The sequence below is a fragment of the Myxocyprinus asiaticus genome, chromosome 18, assembly GCF_019703515.2.
Source record: "Myxocyprinus asiaticus isolate MX2 ecotype Aquarium Trade chromosome 18, UBuf_Myxa_2, whole genome shotgun sequence".
In the NCBI taxonomy this organism is placed as follows: Eukaryota; Metazoa; Chordata; class Actinopteri; order Cypriniformes; family Catostomidae; genus Myxocyprinus; species Myxocyprinus asiaticus.
The window spans coordinates 13,007,501-13,022,650 of NC_059361.1; the positions used below are offsets into that span (position 1 = coordinate 13,007,501).

The following is a 15,150-nucleotide window of genomic DNA, read 5'->3' on the forward strand; positions in this document are numbered from 1 at the left end:
TTAGCAATCGCATATTCTCACAAAAGACCGACTCAAACCAATTGTACATACAGTACACAGTGAATATGATATTTACTCATAGTGCACATGAAGCGCTTTTACTTTGAAGTTGTACTCACGCGCTCATGCGCATCCAGCGAGAGCAGCAGAAACCTACTGAGAGTTTAAATGCAGAGGATTGCCTGCTTGTTATGGACTGACCGTCATGATTTGTGAATTATTAGAGGAACTTTTGGTCCTGATCCAGAAGTTTTGATTCTGGCTGATGGAATTTGTGCTTCAGAGGAAGATATTAGATGAGCGCTCGACAATAAAACGGTTCGTGAATTTCATACGTTTAAGGCAATATCCACATATTTGCAGATGGTACATGATTTGTTTTATTGATATTTGACTTTTTAATTTATCATTAGACAAGAAAGTTAAAAAAGTTACAGCGAACTGCTGAGGAGAGGCTGATCAAAAATTTTAGAGCAAGAAATATGAGCGCTCCACCGGACACTGGATTTGCTCAAGTTTTTTAAGGTTTGTGTACAACATCTGTTTAAACGAGGTATCTGCAGATGGTATACAATATTATTTTTATTAATATTTGCCTTTTTAATCATTAGACAAGGCCATTAGGAGAAACGTCATGGTTACTGGTGTAACCTCCGTTCCCTGATGGAGGGAACGAGACGTTGGTGTCGATGTAGTGACACTAGGGGTCACTCTTGGGAGCCCGAGACACCTCTGGTCTTTGATAAAAGGCCAATGAAAATTGGCGAGTGGTATTTGCATGCCACTCCCCCGAACATACGGGTATAAAAGGAGCTGGTATGCAACCACTCATTCAGGTTTTACGCTGAGGAGCCGATATAAGGTCCGGCCATTTCAGTGGGTAGTTCAGCGTTGTGGCAGGAGGGACCAACGTCTCGTTCCCTCCATCAGGGAACGGAGGTTACACCGGTAACCATGACGTTCCCTATCTGTCACTCACTCGACGTTGGTGTCGATGTAGTGACACTAGGGGTCCCTATACAAAACGCCACAAGGCTGAACTGTGTTACGTGAACTGGCGGTGTGTGGTGGGCAGACTTGCTGTGTGCCTCATAGCCAGTGCACCAGGTCGACACGTAACCTCCCCCAACACAGTTATGAGTGTCAAACGGCCCTTTTTGGGGACAAGTCGACTACCCAGAGATAGAGACAGGCTTAACGCAGTCGTGGCCTCTTTCCCCTTCTCTTTTTCCACTCCCTAAAAAGAAGGGGGATTATCTGACTGGGCCGCCAGGTCTAGTCGGGGGTGTCCCTCCCAAGGGGAGGACACCGCGGAGACCACACCTCGCCCCAAGAGAGGGGGGATATTTAAGTGGAAGAATACATCACATGGTCTTTCCAACCATGTGGAGAGCCTTCAAGGTAGATCCTGCCCAATGGGGGAGGAGTTACTACAACATGGAGACTGAGGGGCTCTGCCCAAGGAAGACGCAGTTTGCCAGTAGGGAAACGAACTAGCGGAAGATATAGATCGCATGGGGTTAGCCTTACAGAGAACCGCCACATGCGGAGCACCTACCCCAGAACCGGGCTCTTAGTTAGCGCGTGTACTGGGCCGGCAGTGAGTCTCTCTGAACACTCGACTGCCACAGGGCTCGGAGGAAGTCAACCAGGGAACAACTTTTGTGAACACTACTGGGAATTAACAGCGCACGTCTTCAGCTCAAAAGGAGGTGGAAGGCGCTATGTGCAAGCGATACACCCGGCCGGCTATCCCGGGCTTATCCGCTTGTGTTGCGTGCCACTACCTGGGATGAAACCGGTTCCACCCGGAGGTTGTAGAACCTTGCAAAGGTGTTGGGTGTTGCCCAGCCCGCTGCTCTGCAAATGTCTGTTAGAGAGGCACCTCTGGCCAGGGCCCAAGAAACCACTACACCATGGGTAGAATGGGCTCGTAGCCCTACCGGGGGCGGCATGTTTTGGGCGAGACATGCCATAGTTATGGCGTCAATGAGCCAATGGGCGATCCTCTACTTGGAGACAGCGCTTCCTTTACGCTGTGCACCAAAGCAGACAAAGAGCTGCTCAGAGATTCTAAAGCTCTGCGTGCGATCCAAATAGATGCGTAAAGCGCGCACCGGACACAGCAACGACAGGGCTGGGTCTGCCTCCTCCTGGGGCAGCGCTTGCAGGTTCACCACCTGGTCCCTAAAAGGAGTGGTGGGAACCTTGGGCACATAGCCCGGTCGGGGGTCTCAGGATCACGTGAGAATAGCCCGGACCGAACTCCAGGCACGTTTCGCTGACAGAGAATGCTTGCAGGTCACCTACCCTCTTGATGGAAGTGAGCGCAGTCAGGAGGGCAGTCTTCAAGGAGAGTGCCTTAAGCCCGGCTGACTGCAAAACTCAAAGGGGGCTCTCTGTATACCCTGAAAAACTACAGAGGTCCGATGAGGGAACAAGGCGTGGCCTGGAGGGATTCAGCCTCCTGGCGCTTCTTAGGAACCTGATGCTCAGATCATGCTTCCCTAAGGACTTACCGTCGACTGCATCATGGTGTGCTGCTATGGCAGCAACGTACACCTTCAAGGTGGAAGGGGACAGCCTCCCTTCCAACCTCTCATGCAGGAAGGAAAGCACTGATCTGACTGCACACCTCTGGGGGTCTTCCTGATGGGAAGAACACCACTTAGCGAACAGACACCACTTAAAGGCATAGAGGCGCCTCGTAGAGGGAGCCCTAGCCTGAGTGAACGTGTCTACCACCGCAGGTGGGAGACAGCTTAGGTCTTCCGCGTCCCGTCCAGGGGTCAGGCATGGAGATTCCAGAGGTCTGGGCGCGGGTGCCGGATGGTGCCCCTTCCCTGAGAAAGAAGGGCCTTCCTCAGGGGAATTTGCCCGGGGGGAGCTGTCAAGAGGAGCGTGAGGTCCGAGCACCACGTCTGGGCGGGCCAGTAGGGCGCTTATCAGGACGACCTTCTCCTCGTCCTCCCTGACCTTGCACAGGGTCTGTGCGAGCAGGCTCACTGGGGAAAACGCATATTTGCGAATGCCAGGGGACCAGCTGTGTGCCAGCGCGTCTATGCCGAGGAAGGCCTCGGTGAGGGCGTACCAGAGCGGGCAGTGGGAGGATTCTTGGGAGGCGAACAAGTGCACCTGTGCCTGACTGAATCGACTCCAAATCAGCTGGACCACGTGAAGGTGGAGTCTCCACTCTCCCTTGAGGGTAACCTGTTGTTACAGCGCGTCCGCCGGAGTGTTGAGGTTGCCCGGGATGTGAGTGGCTTGCAGCGACTTGGTGCTGCTAACTCCATTGGAGAAGACGGCGGGCGAGTTATGACATACAGCGGGAGCGCAGACCGCCTTGGCAGTTGACATATGCTACCGCTGCCGTGCTGTCTGTCCGAACTAGCACGTGCTTGCCCTGGATCAATGGCCGGAACCTCCGCAGGGCAAGCAGAATTGCCAGTAACTCGAGGCAGTTGATGTGCCAACGCAGCCGCGGACCCGTCTAGAGGCCGGCGGCTGCGTGCCCGTTGCCAACAGCGCCCCAGCCCATTTTGGAGGCATCTGTCATGACCACGACGCGCCTGGAGACCAGTTCTAGCGGAACACCTGCTCGTGGAAACGAGAGGTCGGTACAAGGGCTGAAAAGACGGTGACAGACCGACGTAATGGCCACGCGGTGTGTCCCGTGGCGCCATGCCCGTCTTGGGACTCGAGTCTGGAGCCAGTGCCTAAGCGGCCTCATATGCATCAACCCGAGCGGGGTGGCCACCGCTGAGGATGCCATATGCCCCAGGAGCCTCTGAAAATGTTTCAGTGGAACCACTGTTTTCTGTTTGAACGCCTTCAAACAGGCCAGCACCGACTGGGCGTGCTCGTTCGTAAGGTGCGCCGTCAAGGAGACTGAGTCCAACTCCAAACCGAGAAAAGAGATGCTCTGAACCGGGAGGAGCTTGCTCTTTTCCCAGCTGACCCGAAGCCCTAGTCGGCTGAGGTGTGAGAGCACCAGGTCCATGTGTGCGCATAACCCATCTCGAGAGTGAGCTAGGATTAGCCAGTCGTCGAGATAGTTGAGAATGCGAATGCCCACCTCCCTTAACGGGGCAAGGGCAGCCTCTGCAATCTTCGTAAAGATGCGAGGAGACAGGGACAGGCCGAAAGGGAGGACTTGTACCGATACGCCTGACCCTCGAACGCGAACCACAGGAAGGGACTGTGTCGAGGAAGGATCAAGACGTGAAAGTACGCATCCTTCGGGTCTACCGCCGCGAACCAATCTTGATGCCGGACGTTCGCTAGAATGCGTCTTTGCGTCAGCATCTTGAACGGGAGTCTGTGTAAGGCCCGGTTCAGTACTCGCAGGTCCAAGATTGGCTGCAACCCACCGCCTTTTTTCGGTACAATGAAGTAGGGGCTGTAAAACCCCTTCTTCATCTCGGCTGGAGGGACAGGTTCTATCGCGTCCTTCCGTAGGAGGGTAGCGATCTCCGCGCAAGGTAGCAGCATTTCCGTCTTTCACCAAGGTGAAGTGGACACCGCTGGACCTGGGCGGATGTCCAGCGAAGTGAATCGTGCAGCCGAGTCAGATGGTCCGGACCAGCCCTCGTGACGGACTGGAAAGCGCAAGCCATGCGTCCGAGTTCCGCGCAAGGGGGACCAAAGGGACAACATCATCGGATGTACCGGCGGGTGGGGCCTCACGGCGGGGCGGAGCTTGAGGTGCCACACCACATCGTGGCCATGCTGAGTCCGAGGACATCGAAGCACTTACCTGGCTCCTTGTGACCACCCCCGGAACAGCCTGGGACGGGGGAGGAAGAGGCCTGTCCTCATGACCCGTGGAGACTGTCACATCGGGGGCGGATTTGTGCCACAGCTGGGCGCTCAGGGCGGGAGACCGCCGCTGGAGCGCCAACCTGCCAAATGGAGTGGTGGACGGTGGTCGTGATGCCAGCCATACACACCGGATATGTGACCCAGGGAACAAGGAAACCACTCTTGCGGAGCTCTTGAGTACTGCAGCCACTTGGGCATGCAGCGCAATTAAATGCAAAAGGTAACAAAAAGATGAAGATCTGCTTACCAGCTCCAGAGCAGCGGGTTTCGTTGTCCCTGGGTCGCCCATCTCAGGGGCGCTTCGAAGACCTCCGTGGGTTCTTCGGTGCCGGCTGTGAGACGGGTGGAGTCGGCTTCCTGCGGTGGGCTCCACGCCGGGGTCGGGCCGGAGGGGCGGGCTGTGGCGGAGCCGGTGCAGTCACCGCAGGGGGACGCCCTCGGTGATGTGTAGATGGGGTGCGGGATCTTGAGCCACGCCGGGGCAGGACAAGCCGGCTAGCATCCATCTACTGCTCTACCATCGAGAACTGCTGGGCAAAGTCCTCGACGGCGTCGCCGAATAGGCCCGCCTGGGAAATGGGGGCAGCAAGGAATCATGTCCTTTCGGCCTCACCCATCTCGACCAGGTTGAGCCAAAGGTGGCGCTCCTGGACCACTAGTGTGGCCATCGTCCGCCCGAGAGACCGCGCCATGACCTCCGTCACTCGGAGAGCGAGGTCGGTCGCCGAGCGCAGTTCCTGCATCAATCCCGGGGCGGAACTACCCTCGTGCAATTCCTTTAGCGCCTTGGCGGACTTGCAGGAGAGCCATGGCGTGCAGGGCGGAGGCGGCTTGTCCAGCAGCGCCGTAGGCTTTGACCGTCAGAGACGACGTAAACCTACAGGCCTTGGACGGGGGCTTTGGGCACCCGCGCCAGGTGGCGGCGCTCTGCGGGCATAGGTGCACCGCGAGCGCCTTTATCCACCGGGGGATTGCCGAACAACCCTTGGCCGCCCCACCATCGAGGGTAGTGAGAGCGGGGAAGCTGAAAAGATCGGGACCGGGCAGTAAAAGGTGCCTCCCACGACCTTGTCAGCTCTTCATGCACTTCCGGGAAGAAAGGAACGGGGCGGGGCGTGGCTTTGAGCGGCGCCGCGAGCCCAGGAACCAATCACAGAGCCGCGAGGGTTCAGGGAAGAGCGGTGAAATCCACTCTAACCGACGCTCGCGGCTGTCCGGGAAAGCATGTCGTCATCTCCGCGTCAGCCTGTGACTGGGCGATCGACCCCGAAGGGAGGAGCCCAGCTGAGGCTTCCGACTGGACGAGCCTACTCTCCGATGCTGCGCTCGAGAGCTCATCACTTTCGCGGGCTCCGAATAAGAGGTCGAACTCGCCGTGAGACGAGCCGGCGGACTCACCCGGAAGCCCGATCGGGGCAGACGAGCGTGCTGGGGAATGGGAGGTCCGCTGGGGGATACCCGGCGGAGGCGGTCCCATTGGGGTCCCCAAATCGCCCCCAGTGCTAGCCGCGCTGGCCTCAAACCCGTGGGTAAAAGGACCGAGGCGGGAGCCTCTGGGGTGGCTCGCTTCCTTACGAAGGCGAGCCGCAACTGCAACGTTGCCATGGACACATTCTCGCAATGAGAATGTGACCATCCACGAACGCTGTCTCCGCGTGAGCAGTGCCCAGACACGAAAGACAGTGATCGTGACCGTTAGAAGGCGAGAGATAACGAGCACAACCAGGAATAACACACAATCGGAAAAGCATCTTTAAAAAGACTTTAAAAAGAGTTCCGTGTGTGTGCTCTTTTAGAGAAATATATACTCTTTTAGAGGGGAAAAATGCTCTTTCAGAAAATATACTCTCTAGTTTTTCTGCCGAAGCGCCCAGGGGCATTCTCTGCAGTGCACCAGTGCAGAGGAGGGAGAAGCCGCTGAAATGCGCCGTCAGATCCAGCAGGTGAATGAACAGTAGTATTCAGCTCAATGAGCATGACCGTTCGGCTCCGAAGAGAAAATCTGAATGAGTGGTTGCATACCAGCTCCTTTTATACCCGTATGTTCGGGGGAGTGGCATGCAAATACCACTCGCCAATTTTCATTGGCCTTTTATCAAAGACCAGAGGTGTCTCGGCTCCCAAGAGTGACCCCTAGTGTCACTACATCGACACCAACGTCGAGTGAGTGACAGATAGGGAACAGGGAACTGTTGAGGAAAGAGAGGGAGAAAGAATCAGATGAGCACTTTAACATTTCAAGCTCAAACGCATTTATTGCAGCTCTGATATGAGGACTGTATATGAGACTGTGTTGCACACCGGTCTATTGTTGTATTAACACGATGGCACATAACAACAAAATGAACTGTGATTGTATGTTTACATGTCTCATGCGGTTCCTTCACAAGCAAGCAGGTGATTCTCGGTGCCCTTGCGGCCTTAAGAAACGAATCGGCCAAACGGGAAAAATGATCAGCCGATCCTGATAATTAAAAAGATTCAGAATATCGGCCGATTTATCGATCTCTGTGATATATCAGTCAACCACTAGTTGTGAAGCATGCATAAAGGCTCTCCACCACATCAAATTTTTACAACACTATTTACAGTCAAGGGTGTAGTGAGGATGAGGCATCATCAGCAGCCTTTACTCTCACCACACTAGGCTACCTGTGAAATTGTCTCCAAGATCATTATTAGAGCTAAAAAGAACTCAACTAAGAGGTAATTCAAACATTTTTGCATCAATCTGTGCTGTTACTTTTTCAATCGTTTTTCTATGTAAACGGATGTCTTTGACTGTTGCGTCATGTCTCGCTGTTTTCCAGCAAAGTTTCTTAGACGCTATTCAGTGTGAAACGCCCCTAAATCAACATAATGTTTTAGAATGTTTCATAAGCTCCACCCAAACTTAACTGGACACAAATTAGATTTCATAGCTTTGGCGGAGGGGAAGATTATTATTATTATTATGTTATTAATAGGGCTGTCAATTTAACACATTAATTCAGTGCGATTAATTGTATAAAAAATTATGTGTTGAAAAATGATCCCAATTAATCATGCCCATGGACCGTATTAAGGAATATTCCTACCATCTGAGAAATTCAACTGGAAGTACCACCTTCTTGATTTTGAAAGTCGCAGTCAGCAGACTGCGAGCTAACGCACAGCTATACAAGGAACAAACCATACTTCACTGACAGTAGACAGCACAAGAAGCGTTCTTGTGTTCAAACACAGCTGGATGGAGCACAACTCTGAATGCAGGTTTCGAGATGTGTTTTTCTAAGTTTCAAACTACATTTTACTTAAAACACTGTCTATGACACGATGCAACCAAAGTGAGACACTCCAAAAGTTTCCGTCTGATGTGTGTGTGTGTGTGTGTGTACATAGAAAAGCGTCCTTAGAAAAGCCCTGTAATGCCATGTGACAGACTTCCATTTATTCCAAGTTTTGACTCGTATCCTTAATTCTTACCATCCTGATTAAGCACTCACACTCATGAGTCCATGAATCTTTATCCTTGTTTATGCTTAACAGATTCACATTTCTTCCATCTTCACAGTATCCACTTAGTTTTTCAACAACTTATTTGTTGACTTACGTTGACAACTTTCTACTTTACTTTGTTGAGGATTACGGTCAGAAGCTTGAATTATTCCACACTTCGTCTCTTCACTATGTAAACCAGCACCTATGCTATGCACATCCTACTGGCTGACCTTAATGAACATGCAATAACCAAAAAACATTATCCAATAAGCAAACGAAATATATACAGTTGTATAGAATAAAGAAATAAACAACATTAAATGTCTAAAGAACACAAAAAATTATAATAATACATTTTAAAAATACTAATCAGAAATATGGCTCCTATAAGCCCTTATAATAAGACAATCTCGGACAGAGTGATAATTCCATTGCAAAATGGATTGCTGTGGACTGTAGGCCAATGATAAGCTGATGTTCAATGATATGGAAATAAACAATATATTGTCTTTTAAAGCCACTTTTTTTTATTTTCCAATCAATGCTTTACTAGTCTGCCACAATAATGTAATGTATTTTAAGTACCTGAATAATTCTGTTTATTATATACTGAATATTTCTAATTATTTATAATATTGTAATCATTATATATGGAATTATATTAATTTGGGGGCCTTTCTCAGCAAACATTGATATATGTGAGTAACTGATTTATTTTCAGTTTTATTAATCAGCATTAAAAATTTTAATAAATTGTTATTTAATCGAATATTATTAATTGAAGAATTGGAAGGCAGCAAATGAGCTGTCATTGCATGTAAAAGAGATGTGATTATTAGAGCCTGACCTATATGGTATTTTTGAGACCGATACCGATTTTAGAGAGGGAAAATTCACCGATTGCCGATATGGTGGCCGATAAATAATTTTTCTTAGCTGGAATGAAAACAGACCTTTTCTATGTGGATTTTTCACCAATTTTGAACCGATATGACTGTGCAAAGGTACTCAGAAGGCTGCTTTCTTAAATATTTTTACCAAAGAATATTTGATATTATTATTATAATACATTGTCAACAAATTCTTGAAAAGAACACTGAGAAAATAAAAAATAAAAAAATACAATAAATAGCTTAATAAACATCAGTACTGTATGTTTAGTTTCAGTCAAATGCTGACCGATTAAAATAAAGAATAAATAAAATAAAATAAATAGCTAAATAAACATCAGTACTGTATATTCAGTATCAGTCAATTGCTGACCATTTAAATAAAGAATAAATAAAAATAAAACAAATAGTTAAATAAACATCAGTACTGTATGTTTAGTATCAGTCAAATGCTGACCATTAAAATAAAGAATAAATAAAATAAAATAAATAGCTAAATAAACATCAGTACTGTATGTTCAGTATCAGTCAATTGCTAACTATTTAAATAAAGAATAAATACAAATAAAACAAATAGCTAAATAAATATCAGTATTACTGTTTAGTATCAGTCAAATGCTGACCATTAAAATAAAGAAAAAATAAAAATAAAATAAATAGCTAAATAAGCATCAGTACTACTGTTTAGTATCAGTCAAATGCTGACCATTAAAATAAAGAATATATAGCTAAATAAACATCAGTACTACTGTTTAATATCAGTCAAATGCTGACTATTTTAATACTGCTGAGTCAAGATAAACAGCGGCAGCGGTGTTACAACGTATTCTGCTATACAAGTTCAGGGGAAACTTTCAACAGTGGAAAACCAGACTTTTAAATATTACATTTTATAAATGCAAAGACTGGAATTGTTCGGTTGAAGGGGGTACCAAACTGTGAATCCTAAACAAAACAGTTTGGTGAATACATGTTTACTCATTAGCTTCCACTCAGCTGAAAACAATGAAAGCAGCTACGTGATTAGCTAGTTAGCTATAAGCTCGCTGTCATGGAGAGTAAACTTTCCAGCCTTGTATCTCACCAACTAGGTAAAAACATAGCGTGAAATCAACACTCCACAGACACAATCCACCACTGCACCGTTGTCTGCTGAGCTGCAAAAAGATGCTCTGATGTTACCTTTCAATCTGCTACATTACTGACTGCACTGACAAACTATAGCTGGCTAACAGCAAACAGACATGAGTGACATGGTTGTCAGGGAAAGGTTAACATTATATTAGTTATATTGAAAAGGGAAAATGATGGGGTCATTGTTTATTAAGTTTCCAGTATGTATTTAACAAACTAGTTAACAACTTACCTGATGACACCGCTGAACCCTGCCCTGTCTGCAGAGCCACCGTCAGTTCAGCTCTGTAAAGTCGGAGCGCGCTCTGCTGGACAAACTACGCTATGACACCAATTCTAAAGCATTGTTTTCTGCATATCGGTAAAATATACGCCGATACCGATATATTGGTGAAAGGCTAATATCGGCCGACCGATATATTGGTCGGGCACTAGTTTGATTATTTAAAAATACTCCTTTTATGTTCCACAGAAAAAATAACAGCATACGGGTTAGAAAGAAGTAAACTGGTGTTCAAGATAACAGGGTTTATTCTGCAACAATGTTGTGTTGAATGTTAGCAGTTGTGCTGTCTCACATCGAAGCTGAGCTAACCACTCTATGCTAATAATATTAGTGCTAACTGCCAGCTACACTAACTGGGTCTTGAAAGACATCAGATGCAATTCTCAGATGGCTTGATAAAACATATTTTATTATCTAGAGATCAATAAATGAGAGGAACAGGAGTTTAATACTGCCTGTTGTATCTACATCAAATGGTTTATGACAGTAAATGAGAGCATATATTATTGCACAGGCATATAAAGGAGGAAGCATCTGCAGCACCAATCTCTGTTTGCTAAGAAAACTGCTAGACCTCAAATGTCCTACAACACATCACACACACACACACACACACACACACACACACACACACACACACACACACACACACACACAGGTTTCTTCCTGTTACTTGTTATTGCCAAACCACCTCAAGGTTTTTTACCTTTTTCAAACAATAATTTGAATAGCAGGCTAGAGACAAGAAACATTATGATCTGGTCATTTGATGCTGACATTTTAATGTTACAAGTTATAAAATATAACAAAGATATTTCACTCGGACAGGCAAAATGAAGTGACGGGAGTAGTTCCCACCCAGTGTTTACATCTCAGTGTTGCAATGCTCCACACACATCCCATGTAGACAAGGTGTTGCACCCAATCAATCAGTTAAATATGATAATATAATACATTTAGTTGGTTTTGCTCTTTTGTATCTCAGCCAGCCTGATTTCTTTTTTGCAGATAGTTTGTTGTATACTGTAAATTGCAGCCAGGCATTTGAATGTTCACACTTTTAAAGACTTATTACTTTGGGGGCCTGCATAGCTCAGCAAGTAAATATGCTGACTACCACACCTGGAGTCGCAAGTTCGAATCCAGGGCATGTTGAGTGACTCCAGTCAGGCTTCCTAAGCAACCAATTTGCCCGGTTGCTAGGATGGGTAGAGTCACGTTGGGTTAACCTCCTCATGGTCGCTATAATGTGGTTCTCACACTCGGTGGGGCGCATGGTGAGCTGTGCGTGGATGTCGCGGAGAATAGCATGAAGCCTCAACATGCGCTAGATCTCTGCTGCTCAACAAGCCAAGTGATAAGATGCATGGTCTCAGACGTGGAGGAAACTGAGATTCGTCCTCCAACACCCAGAATGAGGTGAGTCACTACACCACCACAAGGACTTAGAGAGCATTGGGAATTGGGCATGCCAAATTGAATGAACCCCCCCCCCCCCATCACTGTAATAGTGCCTGTTTGGTGGTGGTTAGTAAGGATGAACCAATATTGAAATTCTGCCCAATACTGATACTTTAAACTGCTCATTAGTTTTTTATGTAATGTTAACCTATAACGACAATTATTGGATAATTATTCCTTTTGAAATCTTATGTAGAAAAAAGAATACTGTTTGAATGAGAAAAAAACAAATCCTCATAACAGTAGTAGAGGTGGGACCCTAAAAGAGCACTTAAAGGGTTAAATCTTTGCAGTACTCTATTGCTATCTGTTTAAGTTAGCGTTAGATGATAGCAAAAGTAATCTAAACCTAACATAGGCACAGTCTGCAATTAAATATCTAATATCTGTCAATAAATATCCAATATCAAACGATACCAGGAAAAAATAATAATACAGATAACCGATATGGTGCCAATATATTCTCCGTCCTTAGTGCCTTCTGCCAGCATACCATTTGGTTTGGATTCTAGGAAGCATATAGTGCTCTGACTGAATTTTTTACTGAAGCATCTGAGCTATGAAGGTGTGATGTAGGCTATGGGATTACATTCTATCTTCTTGGTGTTGGGCCTCATGTATTCAGATAGAAGACAAAGGCAGGCCTAACACAGTCGTAAAAACCTAACTCAAGCCCCCACATTCCAAGTCGTAAATTATACTGATAAAAATCACGCCAAAATCAAACAAAGGGAGTACATATATCAACCTAAGTGTATGTAAACTTCTAACTTCAACTATACACACTGGCGGCCAAAAGTTTGGAATAATGTACAGATTTTGCTGTTTCGGAAGGAAATTGGTACTTTAATTCACCAAAGTGGCATTCAACTGATCACAAAGTATAGTCAGCACATTACTGAAGTAAAAAACAGCACCATCACTATTTGAAAAGTTCTTTTTGATCAAAGTTAGACAGGCCCCATTTCCAGCAGCCATCACTCCAACACCTTATCCTTGAGTAATCATACTAAATTGATAATTTGGTACTAGAAAATCACTTGCCATTATATCAAACACAGTTGAAAGCTATTTTGTTCATTAAATGAAGCATAACATTGTCTTTGTGTTTGTTTTTGAGTTGCCACAGTATGCAATAGACTGGCATGTCTTAAGGTCAATATTAGGTCAAAAATGGCAAAAAAGAAACAGCTTTCTCTAGAAACTCATCAGTCAATCATTGTTTTGAGTAATGAAGGCTACACAATGCTTGAAATTGCCAAAAAAAAACTTAAGATTTCATACAAAGGTGTACACTACAGTCTTCAGAGACAAAGGACAAATGGCACTAACAAGGACAGAAAGAGATGTGGAAGGCCAGATGTACAACTAAATGAGAATAAGTACATCAGAGTCTCTAGTTTGAGAAATAGAGGCCTCACATGTCCTCAGCTGACAGCTTCATTGAATTCTACCCACTCAACACCAGTTTCATGTACAACAGTAAAGAGAAGACTCAGGGGTGCAGGACTTATGGGAAGAATTGCAAAGAAAAAGCCATTTTTGAAACAGAAAAACAAAAAGAAAAGGTTGGGCAAGGAAACACAGACATTGGACAACAGATAATTGGAAAAAAGTGTTATGGATCTTAAATCCATTGAGCTTTTGTGGGATCAGCTAGACTGTAAGGTGTATGAGTGTGCCCGACAAGACATCTATGGCAAGTGCTACAGGAGGCATGAGGTGAAATGTCACCTGAGTATCTGGACAAACTGACAGCTGGAATGCCAAGGATCTGCAAAGCTGTCATTGGTGCACATGGAGGATTTTTTGATGAGAACTCTTTGAAGTAGTTTAGGAAGTTCTGAAGTTTTTTTTTTTTTTTTAAATTGCAATAGTAATTTTTCACATACTATTCATTGTGATCAGTTGAATTCCACTTTGGTGAATAAAAGTACCAATTTCTTTCCATAAGAGCAAAATCTGTACATTATTCCAACCTTTTGCTTGCCTGTGTGTGTGTGTGTGTGTGTGTATTATATATAGCCTGTGTTTTATCTTTTAAGCCCACAGAAGTGTGTAACATTATAAAAAGTCTTTATAAATAGTAAATATTTATTTCCTTCTTTTAAACAAGCCTATCAAAATTTTAATCGGGTGAAATTAAACAATATAAATACCACACACACTTATAATGGGGACTTAAATGACAGAATTGTAGGAATGACTCATATTTACAGGCATTCCTGCATGAGACACTGCTTTACATTGAAAAACAGCTCGGATGGACGCAAAAACGCATTCAGTGCAAACGTCCCCTACTAAACTTAAAATGAAAAATGCTTTAATAAAAGGACCAGGAAGAAGAGAGAAAGGGAGAGAAAAGGCTTAACATGAAAATAGTGTTATTTATATTTCTCCTTTGATTAATATCATAATTTTGCCAGTATATACTTTTTATTATAAGGGAAATGTAAGAAAATCTTAGTTAAAAAGTGTTTTAACTACTACTGTGCTTTTATTTCTAATTAATGCAGTAATGCAGTTTTTCTTACCTCTCTCTCTCTCGCCGATATCTCACACAACTCATGCGAAAGGTGTGTGTGTGTTTCAGGTTGTCAGGGGTGGGGAACGGCAGAATTCAAGTGATAATGCACCAATTACAACAAAGAATCTCCAGTTTCACAAAACAGCATCCAATACAGTTAAAGGGAAACTAACGACAGTAGATTATGGACTTCTGAAGCAGCAAAACAAGTGGGTATACCGAGGGTATATGCAAATATTGATCCTTTGAAGCCTTATTGATCCTTTGAAGCCTTAGGAAAAAAGTAAGCATAAGTGTGTATGGCCCCAACAACACCACTGGCCTTAACAGAGGATAAATAGCTTTTCAGGATGTAGTAAGTTAAAATCACCTGTAAAAGAGTAGGGGAAGTGGAACTGTCACATTCATTCTCTGGCTAAACCCATGGTCTGCTAAAAACCTCTTTCTGAACTGATACACTACCATCTCATGACCTATGCATCTAGATCTAGCCATTTATCTTTATAGGGGCTATTTACTGCAGGTCCCAAACATGGTTAAAAGTTACATCA

At 45.5% G+C, this 15,150-nt stretch overlaps 1 protein-coding gene across 5 annotated transcripts in view; it reads right to left on the reverse strand.

The window, feature by feature from the left end:
• Window positions 1-15,150, reverse strand: part of st3gal4 (ST3 beta-galactoside alpha-2,3-sialyltransferase 4) — a 77,517-nt gene that overhangs the window by 50,702 nt on the left and 11,665 nt on the right. The gene's annotated exons all lie outside the window — the stretch shown is intronic.